Raw genomic sequence first — 15,949 nt, 5'->3', positions numbered from 1 at the left:
AGACAGGCTGGCAGGCAGGCAGACAGAAGTTACAGATGCTCTGTTTTGAAATGTCTTCATCTCACCCCTCCTGCAATGACTGTTCAGATCTTCACCGGATCAGCCATTTTAGAAGCTGTTTGCAGCCATGCACTAGTGTTTGGTCAGGGCTATGGCTTTCTATGGACAAATCAGGTGAAACTTGTCACTTCCATCTATGCCCACTAGTCTTGTGGGCAGAGCCAGCTGTCATGAGGAGAAAGAGCCGGCAATGGCAGGAACTGAAAACCAGCAGGAGACAGCAAAAGAAAAGAAGAAGGTGCATTTCCAGAGCAGTTGTTCAGTGAGGATAGAGTGGCCCCAGAGAGAGAAGGAGGAGAGTGGAGACCCTGATGAAAACAAGAAAGGAGGCACAGCGCGTTGGGACATGGGAGGAGCCGAGTGGGACAGCTGCGGTGAAGAGGATCTGTATGTCCACTGGCTGGGCAAGATGGAGAACAGTGCTGAGCTGGGAGATACCAGCTGAAGTATCACGGCCAGGAGAGCGATCCAGAAGCCGGCACGACTTCAGAAAAACAGAGAGTCAGCCAGGAAAAGGAGACTGAGCCTTTCTGGAACAAGTAAAAAAATTCTTACTTTTTTAGTTATCACAACAAGGTTGGGCTGAGTGGGAGCCCAGGAGAAGGACTAAACATAAAGAAAGTACCTTTGATGTCTTTTAGTGTGCTTAATGGGGAAGACACCTTTTTTTTTTTGGACCTGTACCCCTTGAGAGAAAAAAAGGGGAATTAGGTTCATAGAGCCCAAAGGACTGAAGCTCATCCTTGTTTATTGTACTTGATTTTATGTTTGTGATGCTTAGAGAGAGAAATTGGACATAATACTTGCCATCCCTGGAGAAGTCGTCACTCAGGCTTTGGTCATGTCCTTCAGGATCCAGTGATACCTAAGAAACCAGAGAAAAAAATGTGGAGAGAGAGATAGATACCTAATAAAAGATCCTTATCATAAAGAACACATGCTGTGAGTCTCCATCTTTTATAGTCAACCAGATCGTTTTTATGAGAATGTTTGAAACTACAAGGGAATTAATCAGTATCCCATTGTCCAGTGCTGCTTAATTTGTACCCTTCCAGTATAAGCCCTTTAACAACAAGATGTGGTAGGGAAGATTCAGGATCACTGCTGAGACAAACAGGGAATAATCTTGTTATCTGAGATCTAAGCAGGTAGCCTGTGAGTTACATACATCATAAGACTAGACAGGATACCTCACACTGGCCCACAAGTTTTTGGGGTCCCCTGCAAGATATAGTTTTGGGGGTCCCTGATGCGAAGAAGCCAGCACCAGCGGTAAGGGGGGGTGACAAGAAGCTGAAGAAGCCAGCAGTGGTGGGAAGGGGTGAGGGGGGGTGGCAAGCAGCCAAAAAAGCTGCTGGATGTGAAGCCACTGGTGGCAGTGGTGACAACGCAGAGTGATGGCAACCCTCTCCCCCCCCCCCCCCCCCCCCCCCCCCCCCGCTATGGCACTGATTTGGAGCGTTTACGGCCACAGGCAGCCCCGTGACTGCAGGGCCCCTTTGGCCACAGGTTCCGCAGGATAAGACGGGCCGGCCCTGCTTGTGGGGCATGTCTACATATACCATGTCACTAATGCTGGTAACTGTCACCATCAAAACATGCCGTGTATACATCTTACAATTCCTCACATGCCATGGAAAAATATTGGGTACCTGGCATTAAAATGATATTGGACACTCCCAGAACTGTTCTCAGGAGCAGGCTCCAGATTCAGGGCTGCAGAGCAGCACTAGGCACACCTTGAACAGGCTGATTAAAAATCAGCTACAGGACATATTTTAAGCATATGACCAACTCAGAGTGGCACTGGGTGGTCAGGGTGCAGTTTGATTGCAGTACTCCTGAGCACTATGTGATATTGTGTAGACCTGTCCTAAGACCACAGCAGATGTGAAGTTCAGGATGATGAATTTAGGCTGAAGAACTCTAATTTCTTCACTTACTCTTTTGAATATTATACAAGATGCTGCTGCAAACACCTAAACACATTAGTAACTTTGTTCATGTGAATAGTCCTATGAAGCCAACTTATGAAATAAAGTTATTTGTGGGTATGATTGGAGGATTTGATCCAGTAATTGTTCTCATACTTTTTTATCTCATTGAAACTGTGGATGATGTTGTTAATTATTCCTTAAAATCAAAGCTAACATCTTGTCAGATTCTAAATTCTTTATCCATCAGTAAAAATAGAAACACAAATATCCTCTGAAGAGTTTCCCTTTTACAAGAAATCTGAGGACTAGAAGGCTAATGTTTTGAGGAATTCTATAACTGGATGCTGTGCATAGAAGAAAATCATTGATACATTCATTTTTCCCTACTAACAAAGATCATTTACCACAAACACTGTGTTTATTAGAATTCATTTTGTTGTACTTCAGCCAGAAGGAGTTATTTTTTGATTGAAAAAGAAAAAAAAGTTCTCATCATTCTTATTTATTGACCTTCCTCATGTTTAATTGTTGACAAATTCTGTCAATAAAAAAAGGCCAGCAGTTCCTCTTGAGTCTGCCTGACCGAGCCCTTGTAATTCCATTTTTATAGAAGAAATGATGCTCTCAACTTTGTCTTCACTAAATAAATCAGGGATATCACCTTCAAATATAAGCATTCTAGTTAGCAATACGTGGCCATTTTGTAAAATTCATATCTCTGTTTATAAAACACAATCCACTGCTTACAGTAATAATAATTAATGAATAATGATAAAAACATTTTGCAATATTTTAGCACCTCTCAAGCATCTCCAAGCACTTTAGAAAAATGAATTATGTATGTAAGCTTCAGAACATCCTGTGAGATAGATTTTTTATATATATAACAGATGGGAAAACTACTACAGGAAAACATAATGGCCAAATGACATTTGTGAGCAGTAATCTCCACAAACAGTCATACTGAAATGTATGGGACTATTACTTCCAGTCTGGCACAAATAATTTTAATTAAAGAGTGTTGGACAGCAGGACTCTGTCCTGGAGTCAAAAAAATCAGGATTCTAATGACATTCATGAATATGGACAGTTCAAAGAGACCACCAGACCAAACCACTGTACTGGAGCAGGATCAAGTATATCTAAACTAGACAGATATTTGTCTAACCTGTTTTTAAAAACTTTTAGTGATGAAGAGTCTGTATCTCCTCAGGCAATCTGTTCCAGTACCTACTTGTACTCTAATAGTTGGAAAGTTTTTCTTAATATCCAACCTAAATCATCTTTCTTGCAAAAGGCATCTGATTTCTTTTTGTCCTCCTCCCATTGGAGAAAGAAAACAATTGATCACTGTCCTCTCTTAAAGGAACATGCTTTTACACTAGGGAAGGCTGTTATCAGGTCCCTTTCACTTTTGTCATTGATTTATTATGTAATCTTGGGAAAGTCTTTAATCTGTCTATACCCCTGCTTCCCCTGTCACCACTTACATGCCCTGTTCAGTTAAGATGGTAAGTTTTTTGGAGCCAGGCCTGATTGTCATTATATGTTTGCACAGTGCCTCCCACAATGGAGCCAAATCCTCATTTGGAACCTCCAGAAACAACTATAATGCAAATAATAATTAATAATAAAGCAAATGGCAGGAACTAAACCCAGGATTACTGGTTCTCCATTTCCTGCTCCAGCCAACATGCCTTTGTCTCTTATAATCATATTATAAGTAAAAGATTGTTTAAATTACCCTAAATAAACATTTCTTTGCTTATACTTTTATCTAAGTTCTATTATATTAGGCATTTACTGTTTATTCCTCAAATATTTCTTTCAAATACATCAAGCCACACTTCTAAACTGTCTTAAGCTTTTCCTTTATTGCAACAAGGTTATGGAAAACAAAGTATAAATCCTACCTTTCCTCTTATTTATTTATATTTGTTTGGTAAGTGCATTTGGTACACTAATAGCTTCCCCCACCTCAACCACCCCATCTTTCTTTCCAGAGTTGTGCTTGTACTCATGTATAACAGGCTCTTACGCTGTTTCTTTACCATTTCAATCAACATAATAATGGTGCTGATATAAAGTGACTCAGCCTCTTTGGTAGGATGGCAGTGAATTTTCTTGCTTTTATCTAGAATTTCATCATGAAAACCTCTCTCATTTTATCAGTAAATCCACTTGGAGAAGACCATTACTAGCACACTTTACCTCAAATGCCAGTATAAGCGCTGATCCAAGAATTAACAAGGCTGAGTATGTGCAATATTGACTACAGGTAACCAAAACATAAAAGGTCTGGTCAATATGTCTCAAGAGTCATAGTTGGATGGAACATCTCTATCAATACCCATAGTTATGACTGGCCCTCACTTCAGGGTCATATGGGGCTCAGATTGCCATTGTTTAAATATGAACTTCCCTTCAGATTCCTCTTTTCTGATTGGAAATACAATAAAACATAGACTAGAAGTAGTTAAATATATATATACACACACATATATATATATTTTAAACTAAGGTCCCATTTTTTAATTTCATGGGGAAAATTCAATTTTCAATTCTTTAATTTCAAGTTTTCTATTTATTTTCAATTATATATGTACAATACTTCAATTACATTTAAATGACTTATATTTCAATTTATTTTATTTTCAATTTTTGTGTGTGCCCATAATTCTGTTAATACATAACATTCATAATTACCTCAGTTTTGGGGAAAAAATTCCTATTGACAAATTTATAATATTTTTTTCTTTTAGCAGTCTGTACTCCTCCCAAAGTTGGAGTATTCTTGGAAAGCTACCAAGAGGAAAAAAATTACAAGGAGTAAAAGGAAACAGTTGGAAGTAACAAAACACTAAGAAATTATTCATTCTACTGATTCAATGGGAAAAAGAGATGGAAGAAAAAAAAAAGATGAATCTGAAATTTTGGGTAGCTTTTAAAACCATACCATAAATGTCAATATGAAAATAACTAAAACATTTGCTTAGCATTAACTCATTGAAAAATATCACTGAAAATTACAAAATCACATTTTAGGTGGATGCATTTTCCTGTCAAAAAGAACTGAGCAACCCTGACTTCAAAGTTTTCCACTTTGTTTTTCTTCCTCTATTTCTTATTTAAAGAATAAAGCTCCTGTTCTTTTTCCCTCCTATTTTATTTCTCTTCTCCATGGTATCTGTCACTGCTCTTCGCAGCAGCTTCATATCTCCCCTAGTTTTATGCCCTCCTTTCTTCCTTAGTTCATACCCATGTTCCCCCTTCCTCAGCTGCTCCTTTGACCTCTCATAGCCTTTCTTTTTCTGAGATCTTCCCCCACCATATCTTTTGCACTTTTTTACCCTCAGATACATTTCCTAGGTCCTCCCCGACCCAGTACCCTTCCATTTTTTGGGTTCCCTCTAAAATACGTTCAGTAAAAGACATTTCTACTGCCTTTGCTTTTGCAACAAAATTCCCCTACTAGCTTCATTCCTAATAAGAGTGATTATTTTCTTGGGGTTTCCTCTCTTTCTGGGTTCTCTCCTTGGTATAACCTACAATTCACTGGATTATTCCTGCACTTTCTCCAGCTCGAACCTAGCATGACTGTAGGAGCAGCCAAGCAAGAACAAAAGGTTCCAGTGCCAGTATGCGCTGTTGTACCAGTGCATGCTGGAAAGTGCCAGTATGCACTGGTACAACATTGTCAGCTAGATAAGGCATGACAGTTGAATGAGCTGTATACAGACTGTTGTATACAAAGCCTCAGTTCCAGCTGTGAATTTATCAGCATAGTCCTGCATCCAGAAGTCATCTGAAGGTCTTGGGCAGTTCTGAAATTAACCAGAACAATGTAAGCAGCACTGTTAGCGATACCTTGTATTACCACTGTTATTTGTTTCCCAATCTAGGGAACAACAGTCTACCCCAATACTTCTTTAAGTAAGGTATCTCAGAAACAAATCTGAGGTTATATTTCTTAATTAGCTAAAAAGTTCTCAGAAAAGAGTTATCAGTAGCATTTATCTGAATTACAAAAAGGCAAAATATGAAGCTTTATATTACCCTGGTCACAATAAATGGAGCATCAGGAATAAATTAAGATAAAATAGGTTTTGGTTGGTAATTCATTTCTTTTCCCTGTGGAGATTACTGTATTTTCATTTTACATTTTATTTTAAAGGATAAGATGTCATGGTTTTCATTGGGGTAGCATGGGTGCCAATCAGGGTCTCAGGGTTACACAAATAATAAGCAATAATAATAAGAGTTGCTTGGTAATCTCAACATGTCTTAGAGAACTTTTAAAACAATATCACAGAAATTAAATGCTATTTCTAAGTTTTTAAAATCAATTTCTCACAGACAGCAATGCACAGGTGCCTTGACCTTAACTTTAGGTAATTATTATAATTTAAAAGTTCTCAAGGAATCACAAGCATCTGCAGCTCTTTCTCGTGCTCTCTCTCGTCTAAAAACTGTTATTTTACATGTTGTTTCTTTTTCTGTTCCCTGTTTCTTTGGACCTCTTCCAAGATTTGCCTGGTTATTATTTAAACGCTTTCTCAGTATGTTAGTGTGTTGGTATTTGTGCTCTGCCTCCAGTGACTTATGGATTATTCCGCTCTCGGTGAGACATTTTCTATATCCATTCACATCCAGATTATTCAGCCCACTTACAGCAAATATAATACCCACATAATCAATCATTATACTTCTACATCTCTAAATAAAACCATCATTCCTTTATTATGTTAGGCAAATGATCAAATTAATGTTTTCTAAAAATTCCTGCCAATTTAGGTCCCTGGGCTCCCAGACTGTCTTTTTCTTCCACCCCTTTTTTATTTCCTTTATTTGCAAGCAGTACCCAATTACATCAACTAACGTTTGTGGGTATATTTTGGCCTTCTGATTATTTCCATCATAATTAGGAATGTGGAAATATTAGATTTTTCAGTTTGACTACAAAACAGAACCCCTTCCACCCCACAAATTTTGATTTAATTCAAATCAATTTATTTTCTCACCCCAGAACATTTTTCATTTCTATTCCATTTCAAGCATTTTTAAGGAAGAGAATACAATGTGGGGGTTAGGAAAAAGAAATGGTTCAGCTCTCCCTTTCCATATCCACTAGTTCAATTGTTACACCACTCAGCCAAAATTTCCCCTTCTTTCTGAGGGGATTTCAATGCATATAATTGAGGACAACAGTTGAGGACAACAACCCTATTACAGGATATTCTAGGGAAGGGACTCATTTACTATCTCCTGTTGCTGTTGTTCCATCTTGTAGAATGTACTTATATATTCACTAGGCGTGTCTACACATCTATTTATGCACACCTAAACTTAATGCGCCATTGCTTAAGGTGATTTTGCTGCATGTCTATATGTGGATGTGCTCATGTGCATTAAGGTATGTTAAATTTAGGCACCAACAGCTAAGTCACATTAGTACACATGCAGATGCACTAATATACATTAATACGGTGTCTATCCATTGACGCACACCACTTCAATGCACATTAGCACATCTATACATTTGCAACATAGCTATTTGTGCATAAATTTGATACCTGCTTTATGCCTAAAATCTCCCTTTTAAGGTGCATTAAGGGCACACATGTGTAGATGTGCACCTTTAACGCACACTAAGTTGGGCTAATGCACATTAAATGCTCATGTATAGACACACCCACTGAGACACAGAAAGAAACAGTGAAAATATGGCACAGAAATTAAGGTGAGGATTAGAGAGGAAAAAGAAAAAACAGAGTTATAAATATGTTATAATCTCTCTGGGCATTTTTACACATGCTCAGGGAGGTGCAGGGGTGGAGGGAGGTGATTTAACTAGCGAGTGCTTTTAATTAATAGTGCTCAAGGGTCACATGGACCAGCTTCCCCCATGCTGAAAAATGGTGGCAGGGCATTTTGAACTAAAGCTCATCAAACAAGCTTTAGTTCAACGTGCTTCACAGCCATTTTTTGGCATGGAGATGCTAATATACATCATGCCAGAGTCTTTTGTGATTAATCATATCTGCTCTGACACACTGGATTTCCAGCGCATTGGAGCCAGTTTCCTGCATGAGTATAGGAGCCCACTATTTGTCATGGTGCATTACTTTTGCATGTGGACACATGCCTTGGGCAAACACTTGGGCTAAAAACAGATGTGGGGGATAGGGGTTGGGGGGCAAAGGCTAATTTGAGCTAACTGTCATTCAAGATGCATGTGTAAAATAATTGCCTGGTCTATTTTAATGCAAGTTAAATTTGGGATAATCAGCCCTGGATTAAACCAGCTAGTCTCTTTTTAGCTTTGGAGCCCTTCAAATGTAGCAAACCCACTCCAACTTTAACCATGTATGAGGGAGGGTTAAAGTTGGAGCAGGTTTGCTGTGTATGAATCATTTTCAGCTTCTTCTCATGTAACAATTAGAAAGTACCAGCTGCTTCCTTTTCTCCTTTTGAAAGGACTCCGAGCATTTGTGTGTCCACACCCATAAGCAATGGGTACCAACTTGAAATGGGCATTGTGAATCTCTATTTACTAACTGAAGTTCATGAAGTACCGAGCCTCAAATGAGAAGCACAAAATGTGATTATTACATAATCCATATTAATAATGAACTGCCAGATGCCATTATTTATAAGCTTCCACATTATAGCATAAGCATGTAGACAAAGGGCTTTTTTTTCTGTTCCTACTTATACCAGTTTAAGGCCCTAATGCAGTAAGGTACCTAAGAACATGTCTAAGGTACTTAAGAACATGTCTAACTTTAAGCATATATGTGGTCTCACTGATATACTTGTGCTTAAAATAGACTTAAGCTGCTTAAGTAACTTGTTGGACCAGAGCTTAAAAAAAGCTGAACTCAAAAAGTTGATGACATCATTCCACAGCAGAAACAGTATAAGTAACATCAGAATTTAGACCCATGAAAAATATTTATTGACAGGTTCCTGAATCTCTGTTCCCTTTCGAAAAAAAAAAAGATTTAAAAAAAATCCCATATTTTAACAAATTGCTTTCTCTTTTATCTTCATAAAGTGTTCATTAATTAATGCAGTTCAATACAGTCTGCAGAGCTGCATCTGTTATTCTGTGGAGTCTCTAGTACAAATCCTATTCTGGTGAAGTCTGTCTTACTATTGTCCTAATAGAGCAAATGGCTAAAGACTGAGTTCTTTCTAATGTATATGTGTTATACATGCAATTAAATTCCTGTTATAGTGAAGAATCACTGTCAGCAGAGATTATTTTAATGGATGTACAGTACTACTTTAAACAAAGTCTTCACCATCTGTTCATCTTAATTATAAATGCAAAACCAACATATCTTACATTAGCATCAGAAAATAGTGAAATATCAGCGACTGAAATGCCCATATATACTCTTTGTACAATACTGAATGCATCTGTGCCATTTTTCCTCTCCCCCTCCAACCAACGCAAATTGGGAAAGGGGGAGGAAAGTGCTTATTTGTCACAGATAATTTCCTGACATGGTTGAACATTTTCCTGGTAAACAAGGATTTGTTACACAGGATTTAAGAACACTTCTCAGAGATAGGTAGTATACCAGAACTGGCCAAGCTCTTTCTATCCATTTTGTCTTTGGCCACATTAATGCAGGGGGAAGGGTGGAGGGGAGTGCTGTGCTATCGTAGAGGCTCTGGCAGCCATTTCCTCATGGACTGGATCCAAACGAGGGTCATCCGGCCCAAGAGAAGCCCGACAATCTGAATCTGGCCCAACAACTTACGTGAGTTTGATACCCTTGGCCTAGATGTAGGAATCTTGGAGCTGAAATCTCCTCCAACTCCATAGTTTTAGAGCATAGTTATGGTCCCAGCTTGTGTTATATAGTAGGTCAGCAGCACTACTGTAGTTAACATTGAGACAAGCTCCCTGTTTAACAGCTAATTTTTCTAAATTAGCTCAGGCTCATAGGCTGGCTCCAATTATCTTTAAATTAACTGTATTTCCTGCATATCTTTGATACAATTTGTAAACCAAATCTGAGGTTGTCTGAACAAGAGAGATCCTAAAATACATCTTCTCTTAAGAAATCTTGCAACTTCCTTCTCTTTTGTGTACACCTGGGACTTAAATGTGGTTCTGATTCTCCCGTACTAGTATCAGTGACTTTGGATTTATCTGAGCTCATGCCCAAAACCCATTTTTTTTGAGCAAAAAATATTTGTAAAGTTAATTGAGATAAAAGTTGAATCTACAGCATGTATTTAATCAAGCTGATGTGTCAGAGAAAGTCACTTGGGAATGTGCAGCAGCAAAGGGGTTTTGCTGCAAGCCAGGCAACTAAAAAAAGAGGAAAAAATGAGTTATGAAATACACTTATCCTATCTTATAGCCTTAACTCTGCCCTTCGCGGGATATTTTAGCATTCTATCTTTCCAGATAACCTGGGGCACTGCAGATGCGGCGGATATGTAAAGTAAGATAAACTGTCAGACTAGGTCCCCAATACAAAAGAGTCATATTAGGGCAGACTTAGTGAATATGGCATATACTGAGCTCCATAACTTACTCAGCACAAACCAAACCAGAGTTGTCACGTGTTGACACCCCATGACACCTATTCTAAGGGTTCCCCCTGGAACATCACTAGTATTTACCACTTTCCTGTAGAGCTCTGTCATGCTTGACATTTTACTGCTGCAAATTCCCATAACAATAACAACTATTCTGCTCCTCTCATTGGACAACACAAACAGCACAAACAAGGAGTCCATGATCCTTTTGAATACAGATGCTCATCTTCATATTTTAGTGCAAGTAACCCGCTATAAAATAAATCCTGTTTGGAACAGCTGTATTCACCAACAAAGGGAACGGCAGTTTGAGCATAAAGATACCTGGGTGCAGCCCATCACCACGACATGAAATGACATAGTTACTTAACTATTCCTCAGGTTTGCTTAGAGCAGGGCACTCTGCTATTGTATCTGCTCTCTGGAAGTGGGCAGAGTTAAGAGGGGTAAAATGTAAGAGGGGCCGATATGTATCCTATAGTTGCTTAGGTTTCAAAGGTATAATTTTGTTTAACTTTTACTTTAACGTATCTTGGTTTTAAGTACACCTATGTTTGACATTCTAGAAATGTAGAAGGCAATGCTGGGTAACACTGGCTCTGTGCTAAAAGATATAGGTACAAATTATATATAAGAATATTATTTTTTTAAAGACTTGGTCCCACAACTGTATTCCAGGTTTAAGCTGACATAATTCCACTGAAATCAATGTCGACATAAAACTGGAAAAACACAACAATATATCTTCCCTTGCATTTCTAACTTCTGGTATTTTGGAGTGGTAAATTTGTCACACTATAAATGTTTGCTTTTCTGCTGAGGTCCTTCCTGTATAAAGCTGAGATATGCTCAGCCCAGAGTCATAGATCCTTTCTTCACATCTCTGACTAAATTTTGTCGATTTCAAAGATTTCCTAAAGGGTAAGCATCCAGCCACTTCCACTGAGAAATCTAGCCCCAAACCGTTTAAAATTCTAAGTCACTCAAAACCAAAAGAGGCACATTTTCCTAATCTGATTTGTATGTGGTTTGGGCCACAAGACTTTGGCTCTTGACGAAGGAAATTCACAAAAAAAATAGAAGCTGGACTTGTAAGACATCAAAATCTCATAGGAAAGGCTGGTGAGATTCACCACTGACAAGGCGCAATACAAACCCTTTACACTGTGAAGCCCAAATTCTAAATCCCAGCAGACAACCACTGCAGATTCAAACACTGCTTTTTCAGACCATTCATAAATTCATGAAAAAACAGTAGCACAGATACACTTGTTTGCTTAATGCATGAGAAAATATGTGTAAGATATTGTAAATCTCAGCTAATTTTATTCCACAACCCCGCCACACCCTTCTGTGGGTCCTTAACATTCAGTGAGATCTGTTCAAAGAGATGGTTGGTATCAAGTTGTTAAGAAGGACAAACAAACCCAAACACAGGTGCATAATACAAGACTGCAGGTTAGCATAATTGATACAGGATCATTAAACATTTTACTGCTTGCAAGTGTGGATAACTACAATATAAAGAGTAAGCATCAGCTTCTATGCAAGCCTTTAACTACTTCAGTGAAAATAGGTTTGGAGAGGTATCTCCCAACAATTTTTTACTTTGAAAGATGTCATGGAAAGTACCACAAATCATTAATGCTGACAATTTGTACTGGTGAAATGTGTGTGGCCTTATATTACACCATTTTCCCTAACAATACCAAATATTAAAATGGAAAAACGTTTTGTGATAAACAGCATTTTTACTGATTGCACATGATTATGTTAAGCAGCTTGTTCTACGGGTGTCACAAAGGTGACTTAATAGCTCCTATAACTAATCTTCACAGCTGACCTCTCCCCTCTGCTGATGAAGCTTATTCAAAACCGGCTGCCCTTTACTCATTTTAAGATCTTATATTTCTGAACTGTTTTGGATCATGAATATATTTGTTAAAGTTTTTTTTTTAATCTGTAAAGACTTATTCTGTGATCTCCTAAGCCTATGGTATATGAACATAGTGCAAAAGGATTATTTTTTTTATCATTGTTATTGTTATTATTCTTTTTTACCTGATGTCAGCATGTCATTAATTAAAACAGGAAAACACTCATCAAATATCTGAGCATTGGTATGAAGAAACACAGTGCCAATGTTCTTCACCCCAACTTTCAAATAAAGCATGAAAATATCACTCTGAAGAAATAAATAATACAAGTCATTTACCTGATCTGAATATTATCTATTTCAACACTGAAAAAAACAATCTCTTAAGAAATATCAAAAAAGAAGAAGAAAGTAAAAAATGTGAAGGAAATGATACCTCTCTCTCCATTCCTCCATCCATCCTCATGCATGGAGACACCCCTACACACACAGTACATACATTCAGTACACTGACTGATAACACACAACAGGACAGGTAAAGTACTCACAGCCTGAATAACAATATTAAACAGGAGGACATTTTAAACCAATAAAATATAAATGCTATTTGGAGCAAGAGGTATTCTAAGTTCCTAACAAGGTCAGAAAAAGGTGAAGAGGAGAGAAGCATTCCATATCAGAAATCCAGAATATAATGTTGATAAATAGATCCCTTGGGACCTGTAAACAGGCTACCACAAGCAAAATGCAAATCCATAGGGGGCAGTACATAATTAACAATTTGAAGATGTAGTCATTGTTACAAAGGAAGACCGGAAAGACTACCCAAAAAGTGAGCAAGCTATCTGCTTTTGGATCAGCTTGCTGATTATACCATAAAACCATACTCTTTGTTCCCTGTATACCTGTTTAACTAGTTTCCATTACAAATGTCTTCTGTCACTATTTAGTTTTCTGGTAAAATGCAAGAATTCTGGAGGGGATACAACGAATATGCCTGGTAAAAGAAAAGCAGTGGAAAAATAATTTTTGCAGGCAAAAATGAGTAGTGAATAAAAGCAGCATCAATATCAGCAAGACACATTTTAGCCAGTTTATAAAAATAAAAGTGAACTTGAAGGTTTGAGCTTTTGTGAAAAGTGAACGTGCTGTTATGTAGATCATGAATCAAAGCTACCAAGCCATTATAAACTCTGGGACCCACCTCTCTGAGGCCAATGGGATGTTCATGAAATAGGGAGAAATCAGGCAGACTGTTTTGCAATACTTTTTCCGAGACAAATAATATACTTAAGATCTCTATGTGTTTGCTGAAACCACCAAATATTTTAACATGTGCAGTTCTAAACTGAGGCACACAAATCAAAGCAGGGCAGATAAACATGCTATAGGGTAGCATCATTCAGCAAATCCTTAATCTTGCCCTAAGAACCACAGAGGTGCAGGGATGCAGCCACTTGGAGGTCCATTGATTTCAATGATATATCATGGGCCATATGTCATAAATGTGCACCTGCATAACCTGCAATTCTATAGACTGTACAGAAACCATTACATGGGACACATTTAATAGGTGGTATAAGGAAAGCATGGCAGAGCAGCTGTATTGATCATAAATGTTTACGTTTCAGGCTACAGAAAATTTTGAAATTACAGTCATTCTCAAAGTCTCTCTCACATATCATATAGTGTAATTTTACTTGCTGAGAGCCCAGGGACATCTAAGCAAACTTTGAAGACAAAATCTAGCTATAACTTGGCAGTTCTGTGCCCTGCCATTCATCTGTATTTTTGAGGTACAGAATTTTTTTTCCTAGCAATAAGTTCCAGTTTGTAAATATTGTCAAGATATTTTTATACTATTGTCTAATTTTTCACATGAAAATAATGATAGCAATTCTACCCTTTTGTGAAGATTTTCTTTCTGTATTGGAATGAAAAACATTAATTTTTAAACTTCTAAAGGTTTTACATATGTGGATATTCACTTCTTTGTTACCATTTTGGTAGTGCCAAGGGACAATTGGCATCTCACATTTTCAGAGAAAAAGCCATCAGTTTTGTCAGTAGCATGACTAAGGATGGCAGGGGGTGAGACCAAAAATGGCAACCACCATGACTACTGGCCCATTCACTGCCACTGCCAGCTGCTGCCCTGTATGCTGCCACCATCTAGGGCACAGAACTGCCCAGTTATGCCTCTGAGTCTTGTCTTTTTAATGCTGCTTAAATGGCCCGGGCTCTTAATGAAAAGTGCTGTCTACCATGAAGACCACTGCTTAAAGGTCTTCCCTGGGTCTCCCAAAAGAAATATAAAGATTCATAAAATATGTAAGAGAGTTGTAAAAATAAACAGAAGTGAGTGAGAATCAAAGTTCTCCTCAACCAACACCTCTACCTACTTGACCAAACCCTGGAAAAACTCAAATCTGAACTTAGTAGTTCAAACCCAACAGTAGTCCTCTATGTTAGACATTGCTTTGTACTCTCATCAAAGCTGGAAGGTTGGAAGGTCCCTTCCAGTGAAGATTCTAACATTTTGGAAAAGATATTTTTTTGGAATGAAAAGTATTCACTTGGAGACTTCCCAAGGAGTGGAAAACCCCATGCATTTTCTGTTTTGCAAATACAGAAATGTTTTGAAAATTAAAAAAAAATGAAAACAACAAAACCCCAAACCGAAGGAGCCCAGAAAACACAGGAGCTCTCCATTTCATGGGAAGAGGCCTGCCATTCCTGGGAACTATGGCTTGTGTTTCATTGGAAATTCCTCATAACTAACACAATTCTGGCAAATGTTTTGGGCTCAATGAATCTGCATTTCCTCATGAAAACTTGTTTGGGGGGGTGGGGGATGGGGGTTTCAATTCTTTATTGACTGATTTTTAGATGAAAATGAGCCAATGGAAGAACCATGAGTGTATCTCAGAAGCTAATCTGGCTCAAAGAATATAGAAGTAAAAGACAAAATGGATGAGGCATTCAAAGATAACACCACTTGTACCCTTTCCCTCTTTGGGAGACAGTAATACATTTCTTAATCCCAGAGCTTCACTGAGGAGAACAGTAACAAATTCTTCTTCTCCAGTTTGAGTTTCTGATCTCTGGACTCAATGAAATAATGTTCTTTCATTGCTTACTATATTTTATCCTGAACAATAAATGTAAAATATTTATTCTAGTTTTTATAATTATGGACATATTCTTAATAATTGAAAGCCTTCTTTGGAGTTGTTCTACACTTATTTCTATAAGCATTTAGGAAATTATTAACATTACATTTATATTGACCACTTAAAGGTTGTACTTTTTATCTTTTAATCTGTCATCCATGTTGGGGTAAATCTCCCTTTACTTTCAATAAACTCCTACATTCTTGAGACTAAATGAAATATATATATATATATATATATATGAAGATATATGAAATATTACATTTGTGAGGCTAAATTCCTCATAATGCAATTCCAGAGACTTCTAGTTAGTGAATTTGGCTTTTAGTCAAGGGATTACA

At 37.7% G+C, this 15,949-nt stretch overlaps 1 pseudogene; it reads right to left on the bottom strand.

The window, feature by feature from the left end:
* LOC149867458 (dynein axonemal heavy chain 11-like) overlaps nucleotides 1–15,949 on the bottom strand; it is a 291,701-nt pseudogene that overhangs the window by 141,399 nt on the left and 134,353 nt on the right.

The sequence above is a fragment of the Crocodylus siamensis genome, chromosome 4 (genome assembly GCF_052110815.1).
Source record: "Crocodylus siamensis isolate JL-2025a chromosome 4, ASM5211081v1, whole genome shotgun sequence".
In the NCBI taxonomy this organism is placed as follows: Eukaryota; Metazoa; Chordata; order Crocodylia; family Crocodylidae; genus Crocodylus; species Crocodylus siamensis.
The sequence above is the reverse complement of the archived record's forward strand: the minus strand, read 5'-3'. Positions and strand labels throughout refer to the sequence as shown.